General features: G+C 39.0%; 1 protein-coding gene across 3 annotated transcripts in view; it reads left to right on the top strand.

Annotated features, from left to right (window-relative positions):
• HYCC2 (hyccin PI4KA lipid kinase complex subunit 2) overlaps window positions 1-16,555 on the top strand; it is an 80,870-nt gene that overhangs the window by 11,392 nt on the left and 52,923 nt on the right. For all 3 annotated transcript variants that reach the window (XM_038001768.2, XM_007965820.3, XM_007965814.3), the window contains exon 2: window positions 10,058-10,155. The gene's annotated coding sequence lies outside the window, so the exon portion shown is untranslated. The remainder of the gene's footprint in view (window positions 1-10,057; window positions 10,156-16,555) is intronic.

The raw sequence follows: 16,555 nt of genomic DNA, 5'->3' as shown, positions 1-16,555 counted from the left end.
TGGGAGTAAATTGTATTTAAGATATGCCCAAGCTTTAGCACCCATAATGTAGTCTTTAAAGTATTGTTTCTTACTGAAAGGAGTTCCTTGGAGAAATGTCTGGTTCTAGGCTGAAGGCAGGATTTCTGCAAGGTAAGGCTGGAACTTCTTGTCCTAGCAGGAAGCTAGGAGGTTATCTTCATTAACTAGGTTTATGTCAAAAGGGCTTAGGAGCTTTGTAGAGGGTCCCTCAAGACCATTCCCACATTTCATGATTTCCAGGATTGACTCTCAGGACTCAATATTTTATTCACAGTTATAGTTTATTACAATGAGATGATACAAGGCAAATCAACAAAGCAAAAGGCAAATGGAATGAAGTCTGGAAGAAACCAAGCTCAAGCTTGCAAGAATCCTCTCTCAGTAGAGTTGCAAAAGATGCCATTAATTTTCCAGTAGTGACTTGTGTGCAGAGCCCCTAATGAGATTTTAAGGGCTTCTCAGACTATTCCTGAGCATGCATATAGCTCTGAGTACACATCCCTTTGCATGAATGTGACCTTCTGGATTCCCGGAAAGTTGTTGGAGCTTTTCAGATCCTTTTTGGACATCTCATTCCCCAGCTTCTCTTTTCTGGGTTTTTTGTTTGTTTTTGAGGTAGGGTCTCACTCTGTTGCCCAGGCTGGAGGGCAGTGGTGTGATCTCGGCTCACTGCAACTTCCCGCTTCCGGGTTTAAGCAATTCTTCTGCCTCAGGCTCCCGAATAGCTGGTACTATAGGTGTATGCCACCATGTCCAGCTAATTTTTGTGTTTTTAGTAGAGGTGGGGTTTCACCATGTTGGCCAGACTGGTCTCGAACTCCTGATCGCAAGTGATCCACCAGCCTTGGCTTCCCAAAGTGCACAGGCATGAGCCACTGTGCCTGGCTCCCAGCTTTTCTTTTTAGGCTTTTTGACTGGCCTGTTGTTTGCCCTAACTGTATCCACTGCCTTAGGCAGCCGGGATATTAAATAACTGCTCCTGTTTTAGACAAATACCCCTAGGGAAAAGACTTTGCACTGGTTGATCTTCAAGTCAAATTAAAGACGTCCTTGCAAATGGGGTCTGTATTAGTCTATTTTCACACTGCTGATACAGACATACCCAAGACTGGGAAGAAAAATAGGTTTAATGGATTTACAGTTCCGCATGGCTGGGGAAGCCTCACAATCATGGCAGAAAGCAAGGAGAAGCAAGTCACATCTTACATGGATGGCAGCAGGCAAAGGGAGAGCTTGTGCAGGGAAATTCCCATTTTTAAAACCATCCGATCTCTTGAGACTCATTCATGAGAACAGAGCAGGAATGATCCACCCCATAGTTTAATCATCTCCCACGACACATGGGAATTGTGGGAGTTACAATTCAAGATGAGATTTGGGTGGGGACATAGCCGAACCATATCAGGGTCTTCCAGGAACTATCAGACGGGTCAAATAATTAGTTTTTCAAGAATGAGGCTTTGAAGGCATTGCAGACCATTCTGTCACCTTTAGTGGCTGCCAGTCTGCTGGCTCTTAGTGTGATTGTAGGCTCTTTGTTTTCAAGGCTACTGTGGAGCTGGGGAGGTGGAATTGGGAATAGGGCAAGTTAAAACTCCTTGACGGCTGGGCACAGTGGGTACATCCTGTAGTCTCAGCTACTTAGAGATTCAGCTACTTTTCTTGAATAAACACTTCCCAGATTGTGTTAACCTTTTGCCTAATTTCCAAAGTTCTGAAAAAGTTCATTCTGACACTTTTTACCAGTGTCTTGTTGCTTTTATGGAGGAGAGGATTTTCTGAGGTCATTACTCTGCCATGACCCCAATAACACTTAGGTGAATAGGGATCTTTTCTTGCTTCCCTGTACATCTAGTGACTACCTGCTTTGTCTAGCCACTGAAATAGGGACTGTGGATTTAGTGGTGAATAAGAAGACAACCTCCTGCGTGTTTATGTATTCCAGTAGCAGAAAATAGGCAGTAAACAAGTACTAGTAAATGTGGAGAATAGTAAAGCAGATCATGGGATAGAGAGTGATTGTGATTGGTGATGGGTAGTGGGTTGTTTTTTTTTTTTTGGATTGAGCAGAGACCTGGATGAAGTAAGAAGGAAACCAATGCGTGCAGCTGGGCAGCAAAGGGAATAGAAGCACAAAGCCTCTTAGGCAAGAATGAATTTGGCATGTTCAAGAAACATTAAGAAAGCCCACGTAGCTGGAGCAGGCAGATATCCAAAAAAGGACGAAGATAATTGACATCACTAAATTTACATGGATAATTTAAAAGTATTGATATCCAGGACCTATAAGTGGACAACTATGATTTTTGTTAGATCACTGTTTTCATTACTTTCTTCAGTAGGCTAACTCCCCTGCAGCCTGGGGACCAGGAAGGGATGCTGCATTGAGTTCTTATGCTAATACAAACCTGTGTCATTTTGAACTAAGAGCTGGTTTCTAGTTCCTGGCATTTAGTGTCTCAGAATGTCTTGGTAGGAACTCAGTTAATAAGATCTGTTTTGAAAATTATCTAGTGATGAACACTTTTTAATGTCCTTTATAGTAGATTTATGAATGATTTTCAACTCCCCTATTTAACATATGTATTTGTTACCCTTTATTGTATAGCCCCAAAATTTAGTAGCTTAACATGACAACTGTTTTATTTGCTCACAATTCTATGGGTCAGCGGCACGATCTTGGCTCACTGCAACCTCTGCCTCCTGGGTTCAAATGATTCTCCTACTTCAGCCTCCTGAGTAGCTGGGATTACAGGTGCCCGCCACCATGCCTGGCTATTTTTTTTGTATTTTTAGTAGAGACGAGGTTTCACCATGTTAGTCAGGATGGTCTCGATCTCCTGACCTCATGATTCACCTGCCTCGGCCTCCCAAAGTGCTGGGATTACAGGCATGAGCCACCGCGCCTGGCTTGGGCAGTTCTTTTTTTGATCTTCCCTGAGATTACTCATGCCATTTCACTGGGACTGTTATTTAAGATGGCTTCACTCACACATTTGTTGGGTAGTGCTGGCTGTTGGCCGGCCTATGTCTATTCATTAAGCTAGCTCTGGCTTCTTCACATGGCTGCTAGATTTTAAAAGTAGAAAGAAGGGCAAACTCCAGTGTGCAAGCACTTTTTAAACCTTTGCATTACGTGGGATAGTTTTGCATTCCTATAAATGTTTTCGAGCTGTGCTCTGGAATGCAGTTACATTTATTTGAAAATAGTTCCAGATTTTGATTTTACAGACCATCTGAGGTCAGGAGTTTGAGACCAGCCTGGCCAATATGGTAAAACCCTGTCTCTACTAAAAATACAAACATTAGCTGGGCATGGTGGCGGGCACCTATAATCCCAGCTACTTGGGTGGCCCAGGCTGGAGAATTACTTGAACTCAGGAGGCGGAGGTTGCAGTGACTGGAAATCGTGCTATTGTACTCCAGTCTGGTTGACAAGAGTGAAATTCTGTCTCAAAAAAAACACAAAAAAAACCAAAAAATATTTTAAGATTTAATAGAGAGTACTGGATCTGTGTTCGCTGTAGGGCTAGTAAGTCCCCATTACTTAGGAAGAACTCTTATGTGTACTTGACCCCATCCTCAATGGAATTGGTGAGAAGTGGCACTATTTCTGGCCCTGTGTTTAAGTTCTGGACACTGCTACCTCTAATCTGGTGCTGCTTTTCCTGGTTTCTAGTAGTTTCCTCACACATACAGTGTGCTGATCAGTTTTCGTTTGACTACTAGAGAGGGATCCTTTGCAGATCTCCAGGGTTCGTTCTCAGTACAGCTCTCCGCGTTACCCTGTCCTCTAACACTTTGGTCTACCTGTACTCTTGGCTCTGCCTCCTTAACTCAGAGAGTCTACGAGTTTTCACTTGCCTTTCTTTTCCTTACCCTGCAGCCTGGAAAGTCTTGAGGAAGGAAGTTGAGGCAACTTCATTGTTCTTCATTGTCTGCGTCCAGTGTCATGAAAACTTGTGTTTCATGTATTTTCTTTCTTTTTTCTTTTTCTTTTGAGATAGAGTCTCACTCTGTTGCCTAGGCTGCAGTGCAGTGGCACAGTCATTTCTCACTGCAGCCTCCACCTCCCAGGTTCAAGTGTTCCTCCCACCTCAGCCTCCTGAGTAGCTGCAACTACAGGCATGTGCCACCGTGCCTGGCTAATTAAAAAAATTTTTTTTTTGCAGAAATGAGGTTTCACTGTATTGGCCAGGCTGGTCTCAAACTCCTGGGCTCAGTCTGTCCTCCTGCCTTGGCCTCCCAGAGTGCTGGGATAACAAGTGTAAGCCACTGTGACCTACTTTTGTTTCATATTTTCTTCCGTGTTTTTTCATTTCTCCCACTCCTGTTGCCCAGGCTGTAGTGCAGTGGCATGATCTCGGCTCACTGCAGCCTTGCCTCCTGGGCTCAAGTGATTCTCTTGCCTCCGCCTCCTGAGTAGCTGGGACTACAGGTGTGTGCCACTGTGCTGGGCTAGCTTTTGTAGTTTTAGTGGAGGTGGGGTTTCACCATGTTGCACAAATTAGTTTTGAACTCCTGAGTTCAAGTGGTCCACCCTCCTTGCCCTCCAAAAGTGCTAGGATTACAGGCATGAACCACCATGCCCGGCTTTCTTCCATGTCTTAAATTCAGGCAAGAAGGTAAGTTCACTTTCTGTCACTCTATCTTGTTGAGAAATGGAAGGCCCTTCTCTCCTCACACTTTTCTCCTTCCCTAGTATTAGGCTTATGATTGAGGATTGGGGTGTTCTCTATGGTCTTGGTCCAATCTCAGTTTTGGGCTGGTTTTTGTGCCAGGATCTTACAGTTTTCCTGCCCCCACCCCACACAATGACGGATTAGGCAATACATATGCTTAATACTAAGGGAATGATTAATTGAGGGAGAACTGACATCTTTATGAGTCTTCCCAACCCATGAACATGGTATATCCTCTGCTTTATTTAAACCGTCTTTATTTTCTCTAAAAAATGTTTTCTTGTTTTCTTATACATCTTTTGTTAGATTTATTTCTAGTCTTAATTTTTTAATGCTGTTGTAAGATACATTTTTAAAAATTTGTGTTTGGTTTATAGAAACACAATTTTTTTTTTTGTATTAACCTTGTTTTCAGAAACTGAGTCTTGCTCTGTCCCCCAGGCCGGAGTGCAATGGTGCGATCTCGGCTCACTGCAACCTCTGCCTCCTGGGTTTGAGTGATTCTCCTGCCTCATCCTCCCAAATAACTGTGATTACAGGCACCTACCACCACACTTGGCTAATTTTTGTATTTTTAGTAGAGACGGGGTTTCACCATGTTGGCCAGGCTAGTCTTGAACTCCTGACCTTAAGTGATCTGCCTGCCTCAGCCTCCCAAAGTACTGGGATTGTAGGCGTGGGCCACTGCACCTGGCTATTATACTGGTTCTTAAACATAGTTAGGAAGTCTTTATTCTTTTTTTTTTTTTTCCTTTTTCGAGACAGGGTATCATGCAGGCCGGAGTGCAGTGGCGCGATCTTGGTTCACTGTAACCTCTGCCTACCGGTTTCAAGAGATTCTCCCTCCTCCGCATATTTATTATTTCTATTCTCGGGATGACTTTTATAATCTTGGTGTGGTTTCTCCTGTAACTGGAATAATTCACTGGTGAAAACATCTTTACTTGAGATTTTCTTTAAGGAAAGATTTTTAATAATACATTCCATGTCTTTATTTGCTTTGGGGCTGTTTGGATATTCTGTTTCTTTCAGCATTAGTAATTTATATTTTTTAAGAAATGTGTCCATTTTATACTGACATGGTTTTCTCTTTGTTTTGTTTTGGGGGAATTTTTTTTTTTTAAGACAGGGTCTCACTTTGTTGCCCAGGCTGGAGTGCCGTGGCACAGTTACGGCTCACTGCAGCCTTAAACTCATGGGCTCAAGCAATGCTCCCACCTTATAGCCTCTTGAGTAGCTGGAACCACAGGTGTGCGTCACCACACCCAGCTTATTTTTTAAATTTTGGTAGAGATTTCTTCTTTGACCTATAGATAATTTAGGAATGTAATTTTAGGTCAGGTGCAGTGGCTCATGCCTGTAATCTCAGCACTTTGGAAGGCCGAGGTGGGTGGATCACGAGGTCAGAGGATTGAGACCACCCTGGCCAATGTGGTGAAACCTCGTCTCTACTAAAAATACAAAAAAAAAAAAAAAAAAAAAATTAACCAGGGGTGGTGGCAAGCACCTGTAATCTCAGCTACTCTGGGTGCTGAGGCAGGAGATTCGTTTGAACCCAGGAGGCGGAGGTTGCAGTGAGCCAAGATTGCGCCACTGCACTCCAGCCTGAGAGACAGAGTGAGACTCCGTCTCAAAAAAAAAGAAGATAATTCAAATTGTATTGTTGCTAGGTGCAGTGTTCTGTATTAGTCATTTTGGTTGTTTGTTAATTGCACCATTCAGATCTTACTGAGTTTTGGTTGCCTTTTCTGTCAGTTTGCTGGGAGAGATGTGGGTCTCCAACTATTATTATGGCTTTGTCTTTTTCTCCTTTTAATTCTGCAAATTTTTGCTTTATGTGTTTTTTTTCTTTCTTTCTTTTTTTTTTTTTTTTTTTTTTAAGACAGAGTCTTGCTCTGTTGCTAAGGCGGGAGTACAGTGGTGTGATCGTGGCTCACTGTATAGCCTTGACCTCCTGGGCTCAAGTGATCCTTCCAACCTCCCAAGTAGCTGGGACTACAGGCATATACCACCACACGCTGGTTTTGTTTGTTTGTTTGTTTGTTTTCTAGATAATGGGTTTCGCCATGTTGCCCAGACTGGTCTTGAACTCCTGAGCTCAAGCTTCTCAAAGTGCTGTAATCATAGGCTTGAGCCACCATGCCCTGCTGCTTTATGTATTTTGAGGTTACTGGGTACATATAAGTTTATGATTGTGGTACCTTCCTGTTGGATCGATCCCTTCATTAATACTACTTTAATCTCTAATAATCATTCTTGCCATATATCCTAAATCTTTCTCTGAAATTAGTGTGTCTTTTTTAAGGACTGTGCTTCTTTGTTTAATCCAGTCTGACAAAATTTGTCTTTCACTAGAAGAATTTTTTCTATATCGGGTTATCCACTCTTTTGGCCTCCCTGGGTCATATTGGAAGCAGAAGAATTGTCTTGGGCCACACATAAAATACACTAACACTAATGATAGCTGATGAGCTGGAAAAAAAAAAAAAATCTCATTATGTTTTAAGAAAGTTTACAAATTTGTGTTGGGCCACATTCAAAGCCCGCCCTGGGCTGTGAGTTGGACAAGGTTGGTCTATATACTGTAATATAATTATTAATATAGTTGGGTTTATATGTATAATCTTACTGTCATTTGCTATTTGGCCCATCTGTTTTTTTTTTTTTTAATTTCTTGCTTGCTTTTAGATTAAATGTTATATTTTCCTTCTAACTTGTTTTATATATATATAATTTTATTGTAATGGTTATCCTAAAAATTACAACTTCCTTCTTTAACTTTTACAGTATAATACAAATTATTACTATTACTAGTGTCACACAACTGCTAAAAATCTTAGAATCTTTAAACCTTACAAGGCATTTCAGTTACTGTTTTGAACTGTCACTATTAACATTTCCTTACACTATTTACCCTGATACATATATTTTTATGCCCCAGAACTGAGCAGATGATATTGTTTATTTATTCCTACGTTTCCATGTTTATGATTTAGGATAATTTCCTTCTGCCTGAATAATTCCTTTTAAGTCTCTTTTAGTGCAGGCTTGTAGGTGAGAATCTTTTTTTGTTGTTGTTGTTGCAAATTTTAAAATTTCACCTTTATTTTTGAAGGATAGTTTTGCTGGGCATAGTATTCTAGATTGGCAGTTGTTTTCTCTTTGGCCCTTTAACAGTGTTGTTCTATTATATTCTGACTTCTGTTGTTTCTGTTGAGAAATATGTGAGTCTTACTGTTTTGCGAAGAGCAACTCTTTTTTTTTTCCTGTGGCTGCTTTTATGATATTCCCCCCGCCCCCCCCCCCCCCCCCCCCCGCTTACTTCTTCCCTTCCTTCCCTAGTTTATGGCATCCTAGGTAGAATTTCCTTTTAATATATCCTGCTTGGTGTTGGTAAAGCATTCTGAATCTCTAGATTGATTTCTTTCATCAGTTTTTGAAAACTCCCAGTTATTCTTTGTTAGAATATTACATTTATCAATTTCTCTTCTTTTCTAGGACTTCTGTTTTATATATATATGTGAGAAATGTGACACACACACACACATTAGACATTGTGTCACATTTGTCTTAAACTTCTCCCTCTCTTCCTTTCACTACTTTCCCTTTCCCCTTCCTCTGTCTTCCATTCTTTTCTCTTTATGCTTCGGTTCGGGTATTTTTTATTGATTTGTCTTCTAGTTAACTCATCCTGTTTTCCGCTGTGTCTCATTTGCTCTAAGATCAATATATTAAATTCTTCAGATTATAAGACTGATGTGCTGCCGGTTACGCTGAGAGGGCTCTATATTGAGTTCTTAGTTTCATATATTGTGTTTTTCGGTTCTAGAGTGCTTATTTAATTATTTTTGTAGTTCCTAATCCTTTAGTGAAATGTTGCATCTTCAGCAGTTTTGTACATTACCCCTTCTGTTTTCTATTAATCAGGATTACTTTAAATAATTGTCCTTGTGTATTAACTTCATTTTAAAATGTCTGTGAGTCTGATTCTCTTGTCTAGTTTTCTCTTAATTATTGGTCTTTTTTTTATCCCTTTGTATTTTTAGTAATTTTTAAATTGTGTGCCAGACTTTGTATATGAAAGAACCATAGAGGCGCTATACAGTGTTCCCAGTAGGGATCACATTTTTCTCTGTTGCACAAATTGGTAAGGACCTAATTACCTTCAACCAGACAGAGATTGAGCTATTTTAGGGTTGTCTTAAAGTTTAATAAAACTCATTGTTCTTATCATTTGGCCTTTTTGTTTGTTACTTTTTAAATTGAGAGTCTACTGAGTATCTGTCTCCTTGGCCCTGGAAGACTATGGGAGATTTGTCTCTGTAGAGGTTCCCCACATAGCCATTCTGCCTACAGACTGCTTCAAAATTTTGGCAATTGTCTTGGTGGTTGTGGTTCAAAATTCCCAAGGTACACCCTATTTCCATGATATCAAGTGCCCCTTCTTAAAGTACTACCAGTCTCTTTTGTGTCTTTCCAGAAATACTCCCTTAGTCCTGTTCAAGTTCTTCCCTCCACTGCAGAACCTTCTCATAAAACAAAACTCACATGTGAAAGCCCAGTATATGAGATAAAGTGTCAGCTGCTGTAGTGGAGTAGGGGGTCCTGACACATCTTCAGTTAATATAATTCTAAGAGAATTTTATCACAGTCTTCTTTGTATCAAAGAAGGGAGAGCATAATGTAGTCAGCAAACACATGAAAATAGTTGTTGCTTTCTAAGAAAAGTCTCCATTTTAGCAATTTGAAAATGATTCTGACAATCTTTTAATGTGTTTTTCTGCCAAAAATTCAGCATAATAGCATTTTTTGTGTTCTTTTCTAAAAAAGATAAGTTTTTCAGTTATGTGAAACTCAACTAAAATAATTTTGTAGCTTATGATACTTATTATTTAAGCTTGGTTTTATACTGCATATTATGATTTTAATGAGGGTATTTTTAAAATGATTGTGTGTGTGTGTGTGTGTGTGTGTGTGTGTGTGTGTATGAGAGAGAGAGAAAGAAAAACCACTATAACATGTTTCAAAAGAGTCATATAATTTTTGTCTGGAAGGGACTTAATATTGCAGATAATGCAAGTGAGGCACCAGATAATTTAAGTAATCTACTCAAGGTCTTATAGATAATTAATGGCAAATTTGGAATTAAAATTCAGACTTTCTGTCTTCAAAATAATGCATTTTAATTAGGTTTGTTAAAGGTATGCAAGTATGCTAGTTGTTACAGAAATTTTTGGATCTATAATTATTTCTTAGATAAGCTATATTGTAAATGCCTATCAAAACTGTTCTTTGTATTACATTCTTGAGACTATTTCTTCAATATTTCAGTTTTCTATTTGTATTTTTTATAGAATTGGAAAATATTTAACTCTTAACAAATGAATTCCCCACTTGAACTCTGCCGAATTCCTGTGCCACCTCCTCCTTTAGAAAACTGATCTTAATACAGGTAAAATTAAGACTTTAACTTTTTAAAGGATAAAGAATGAATTTTCTATATCGTTAGACATGTTAGCATTTTTGGTAACCTTCGCTGGATAGCTTCTATTTATTAAGCAGTTTTACTTAACATAATGACATCTTAATTATTGCCTTTGAATTCTATTTTTGAAAGTTTTTCCCTTTTATAAATGTGTTTTTAAAAAACCTTTCTGTTATCTAAACTTTATTGAAGAATTGAATTTACTCAGCATAACTCTATTATCTGGCTACATCTAGATCAATGCTGTCCAATAGAACTTCTTTGATGATGGCTATATTCTGTATCTTTGCAGTTCAATATAGAACACTGTAGCCACAAGTAGCTTCCTGTGTTAGACAGTGCAGCTCTGGGCTTTTCCTTAGGAAAGTTGGTGATTATGCTAACAGTATGTCTTAAATGCCAAAGTTTTAGACTTACACCTTGAAGTATCTTCATAGTTGTTGATCAGGTTTGAAAATTAGCAGTAACAAAACCATCACTGGCTATTTCATATGTTGTCTTGATAATTGTGTAGCTTGGTTTATCCCATAATTTTGATCCACAAGAAACCTTTGAGAGCGCTTACCACAGTTAGTTTTGCTCACTGTTGTATCTTTAACATTTTACTTGGTACCTAGCATGTAATTGGTATTCACAGTGAATATTAGTTGAAAGAATGGATGAATAATCTCTGTACTTTACAGGAAAAAAATGCCTCCTAAATTGTTCAAAAATTAAATGATTATATTGATAATATTTCTATAATAATAATAGTAGCAAGCATCCATTGAAGACTTATGTTGTACAGTCACTGTTCTAAGTAAGACCTTATGTGTGTTGATTTATTAAATCTTTAAAAATAAACCTTTGTTATAGGTACGTATTCTCATTTTATGTGAGGAATTTGAAGACAGAGAGTAGTTAAGTAACTTTCCCAAGGACATATATTATTGTACTTAGAGACCTTGGACAAATACTGTGAGTTTTCTTCCCGGCAAGTAGTTCTTGACCTTCTTCAGATCACATTCCAGCAGCTTATTATTTTGTTCATTATGTTGTAGTTAGGGTTTGCTAATAAAGGTTGCCATTACCATCTCTGGTACAGTGGTGCACACATGTAATCCTAGTTCTAATCCCAAGGCGGGAGGATTGCTTGGGGCCAGGAGTTCAAAACCAGCCTGGGCAACGTAGCAAGAACTCATCTGTAAATAATGGTAGTACTATTAATAATAAAAAGGTCGTCATTGTCATAGTTATCAAAAAGATAGTCATTTTCTGTGATAGCCTCTTAGTTATACATTCTGGAACTAAGGCAGTGTGGATCTGAATTAAGCTGCGTGCTGGAATATCAGCTTGAGTTCTTTTAAGTATAGTTTTTACCGTGTGATGGGATAGATGTAATATACAGTAGAAGAAATGATCTGCAGAATTTTATATTGTATCGTTAGATAAACAGAAAGCTTGCAAGGCCAGGCACCGTAGCGTATGCTGTAATCCTAGCTATTCAGGAGGCTGAGGTGGGAGGATTGTTTGAGCCCAGGAGTTCAAGACCAGCTGAGGCAAGATAGCAAGACCCCTATCTCAAAAAATAAAAGATACCTTGCAGTCTATTTATAGCTGTGCTCTGTAGATATCTCTATGTACTAATAGTGCTGTGCCTAGTTAGAAAATACATGTTTGGCCAGGCGCGGTGGCTCACACCTGTAATCTTAGCACTTTGGGAGGCCGAGGTGGGTGGATCATGATGTCAGGAGATCAAGACCATCCTGGCTAACATAGTGAAACCCTGTCTCTACTAAAAATACAAAAAATTAGCCGGGCATGGTGGCGGGCGCCTGTAGTCCCAGCTACTCAGGAGGCTGAGGCAGGAGATTGGCGTGAACCCGGGAGGCGGAGCTTGCAGTGAGCTGAGATCGCGCCACTGCACTCCAGCCTGGGCGACAGAGCGAGACTCCGTCTCAAAAAAAAAAAAAAAAAAAAAGGAAAATATATGTTTACAGAATTTCTCTGTAACCAGTACTATTCTATTTTTCAAATGAAGGTACTAAAATCTATTTTTAGGATTTTAGAGTTAGAAAATAACTATTCATTGTGGGAAACTGAAGCCCAAAGGGTTTAAATGAGTTGTCTGAGGACATATAAATAGTATGGTTCACTGACTATATATATATATGTATATGTATTTTAAGTACCTGTCTTATATCCAGAAATCATAGTATGTTTGTTAGCTTTGAATGCATAGTAGTGAGCAATGCAGAAATATACCCTGTTCTCTTGGAATTTACAATCCAGTGGGGAGATGGATAATCAATAAGTAATGAGGTCTGATAAACAAATTACAAAACACAAAGTTCTAGGCAGGAAATAAATATTGTGTTGGAATGAAAAATACTGGGGGATGGAAAAAGAGCTGCTATTTACGTAAAGTGGTTCGGAAAGGCTGCTGAGACTGACCAGATCAGAAAGAGCCAGCCACTTAAATAGCAGGAGCAGGGCAGCATTCCAGGCTGGAACAGCCTGCACAGATGTGCTGGAGGTAAGGTGCACATAAAGCTATAGAGAAGTTGAAAGAAGAGTATGGCCAGAACATAGAAAGCTGCGGGGAGAGTAGTATGAACCGTAAGATAGGGGCCAGATTACATAGTGCCTTTTTCAATCATAGATTTCAAAATTATAGCGTTAGATTCAAATCTGAGTTCTGCCACTTAAACTGTGTTACCTTGTATAGGTCACACACCCATTTACACTTTAATTTTCTTATCTATTAGATGAGAATAACAAGCTACTTCATAGTACATAATATCATGAAGATTATATAATGCTTATAGCAAACACTTATGTAATGTTTATCTTGTGATAAGAACTGTTCTAAGTATACAAAAACTGTATGAAGTAGGTACCGCTATTATTCCCAGTTTTGAAATGAGAGAAATGAGGGACAGAAGGTTTGAGTATAGCTAGTAAGAGGGTACAAGGGTTTAAACATAGCTAATAAGTGACGTTAACCTTAGGCAACCTTGCTACAGAGTTTGTGATCAAACTGTGATCCTCAGGATCCTTTAAGGGGGTCCATGGGATCAAAACTATTTTTCGTATTAATATAAAGAGTATTTGCCATCTTCACTGTCATTCTGTCATAAATATACAGTGAGGTTTTTCTGCAACAGATTGAATACAGAAGCAATTATGAGGCTGGGCACGGTGGCTCACGCCTGTAATCACAGCGATTTGGGATCACTGGAGGTCAGGAGTCTGAGACCAGCCTGGTCAACATGGCGAAACCCCATCTCTACTAAAAATAAAAAACTAGCCGGATATGGTGGTGCGTGCCTGTGATCCCAGCTACTTGGAGGCTGAGGCAGGAGAATTGCTTGAATCCAGGAGGTGGAGGTTGCAGTGAGCTGAGATTGTGCCACTGCACTCCAGCCTGGGCAACAAGAGACTGTGTCTCGAAAAAACGAACAAACAAAAAAACCAATTATGAGATTCACAAAAAAACAGAACAACAACAAAACGCTATTCTCAATTTGCTTTTGTTTTAGAAGAATATAATTTTCACTTTAAAATGTTAACATGTAATAGGGTTTTTAAAAAATTAATTAATAAATGAACGTTTTTAGTGAAAGAAATTCTGAAACCAAAAAAAGCTGAGAACTGGTGCTGTACACCACTAAATTCTGCCACCTGTTGTTAAATCAGATAAAATATAGGAAACACCTGGTATCATGTTTCTACTTAATAGGCTCACTGGTAACTTATTTCCTCACTTTTAAGACACATTTTTTCCCACATTTTGATATTTTTAGAAATCAAGGTGTTACTTGTCTGAAGAAACTTTTCAGCAGCCAGCCAAGTAAATTGTGAAGTAGTAGTAGTCGTTTATACTTAGTATTTCTAGAATTTAGCTTTGTGTATTCTTTTATTGAGTTATTTCAGTTGATATTAGTGGCACCACATGGGGTTGAAATATTAATTGGATTTGTGTCCCTAATTGTTGTTTAAAATGTCTGCTATATATCACTGTAAGATACAGCTTTGAAATGAACAATTATCTCAGTAGAAGATTGCCTGACATATGTCAGTTAATTCAAAGACAACAAAATCGCCAAATTATTCAGTCTCTTATATCAAACCTTGGCAAGGTTGGTGTTACTAATTCATGCATCTGGGACAACATTTACTTGTCACAAATTTCTGGACGATATATGAAGAAGGTATTTAACTTCCATTTGGTATTTAGTTTTCCAAGTAAAATTATCAAGTTTAACTAAGAAAACAGAAATCTCAAGTTTTGTTATGGCCAAAAATAACAATGTCAGCGCTGAAGGTGCTCAAAATCAACAGATGATTGAATGCCTGCTATATGCCTGTCATTTGGGATACAGTGCCTGTCTCTGTAAAGTACAGATTTTAGTAGAAAAGACAGACATTAAGTAAACAAATAAATGATAATTACAGATTGTGCTTAAATTTTCAAGTACAATTTTTAGAATTTATACTATGGAAGAGAACAACACAAATGCACAAATATGTAGAAGGGTGTTGATTGCAACAAGTTTTTGGTAACATAAGAAAATTGAAAACAGTCCATGTCCATCAGTAAGTTATTGGACAGATAAGGGTTTGTGCTTACAGTTCTGTGGCTGTTAAAAAGAATGAGATAAGCTGGGCACAGTGGCTCACACCTGTAATCCCAGCACTTTAGGAGGCCAATGTAGGCAGATCACCTGAGGTCAGGAGTTTGAGACCAGCCTGGCCAACGTGGTGAAACCCGTCTCTGCTGAAAATACAAAAATTAGCTGGGTGTGGTGGCGCACACGTGTAATCCCAGCTACTCGCGAGGCTGAGGCAGGAGAATCCCTTGAACCCAGGAGTCGGAGGTTGCAGTGAGCCGAGATCTCGCTGCTGTGCTTCAGTCTGGGCAATAGGGTGAGACTCCAACTCAAAAAAAAAAAAAAGTTCTAGAATATATGTGTGTGTGTGTATATATATCTATATATCCAGTGTAACCATTCTGTAGGCTGCCTGTTCACTCTGATGGTAGTTTCTTTTGCTGTGTAGAAGCTCTTTAGTTTAATTAGATCCCATTTGTCAATTTTGACTTTTGTTGCCATTGCTTTTGGTGTTTTAGTCATGAATTCCTTACCCATGCCTATATCCTGAATGGTATTGCCTAGGTTTTCTTCTAGGGTTTTTATGGTTTTAGGTCTAACATCTAAATCTTTATATTTATTTATTTATTTATTGAGATGGAGTCTCGCTCTGTCACCCAGGCTGGAGTGCAGTGGTGCGATCTTGGCTCACTGCAACCTCCGCCTCCCAGGTTCCCGCCATTCTCCTGCCTCAGCCTCACAAGTAGCTGGGACTACAGGCACCCGCCACCATGCCCGGCTAATTTTTTGTATTTTTAGTAGAGATGGGGTTTCACCGTGTTAGCCAGGATGGTCTCAATCTCCTGACCTCGTGATCCACCCACCTTGGCCTCCCAAAGTGCTGGGATTACAGGCGTGAGCAACCGTGCCCAGTGATATATTTTTAACAAATGTAAAAAGCATACTGTAGAGCACTATATATGATGTGAACACATGACTGTATTTAAATAACATATATTTACATACATAAATGTTATAAATACATATATATATATAAATACAGATCTGGAAGAATGGTTGACAGTGTTTGTGGATGGAATAGGTGGTTGGGCTAAGTTCCATTTTTTTTTTTTTACAGGCATCTATGATATTGTAAAATTATTTAAAAATTTAATATCAACTAAATATGTATTTATAGCTAGATTGTAAAACTACAGAGGTAATAGATGAGATACAGAACAGGTATGACTTTTTAATTTTCCAGTAAAACAAAAACAAAGGTCAGTAATTTAATAACTAGCAATAGAGATAAGGGAGTTGTTTAAAGTTCCAATTTTGTTTATTTTGGGAAGTATGTCCTTTTTGTCACCACTACAATGAAATTTCCGAACTTTATTTTTTTTTTTTGAGACAAGGTCTCACTGTGTTGCTCAGACTGAAGTACACTGGCATGGTCATAGCCCACTGCAGCCTTGAACTCTTGAGATCAAGCGTTCCTCTCACCTCAGCCTCCTCAGTAGCTAGGACTACAGGTGTGCATGACTATATCCAGCTAATTTTTTAAAATATATACTTTAAGGTCTAGGGTACATGTGCACAACGTGCAGGTTTTTTACATAGGTATACATGTGCCATGTTGGTTTGCTGCACCCATTAACTCCTCATTTACATAGGTATTTCTCCTAATGCTATCCCTCCCCGCTCCCCCCACCTCATGACAGGCCCTGGTGTGTGATGTTCCCCTTCCTGTGTCCAAGTGTTCTCATTGTTCAGTTCCCACCTATAAGTGAGAACAT

The sequence above is a fragment of the Chlorocebus sabaeus genome, chromosome 10 (genome assembly GCF_047675955.1).
Source record: "Chlorocebus sabaeus isolate Y175 chromosome 10, mChlSab1.0.hap1, whole genome shotgun sequence".
Lineage (NCBI taxonomy): Eukaryota > Metazoa > Chordata > Mammalia > Primates > Cercopithecidae > Chlorocebus > Chlorocebus sabaeus.
The sequence above is the reverse complement of the archived record's forward strand: the minus strand, read 5'-3'. Positions and strand labels throughout refer to the sequence as shown.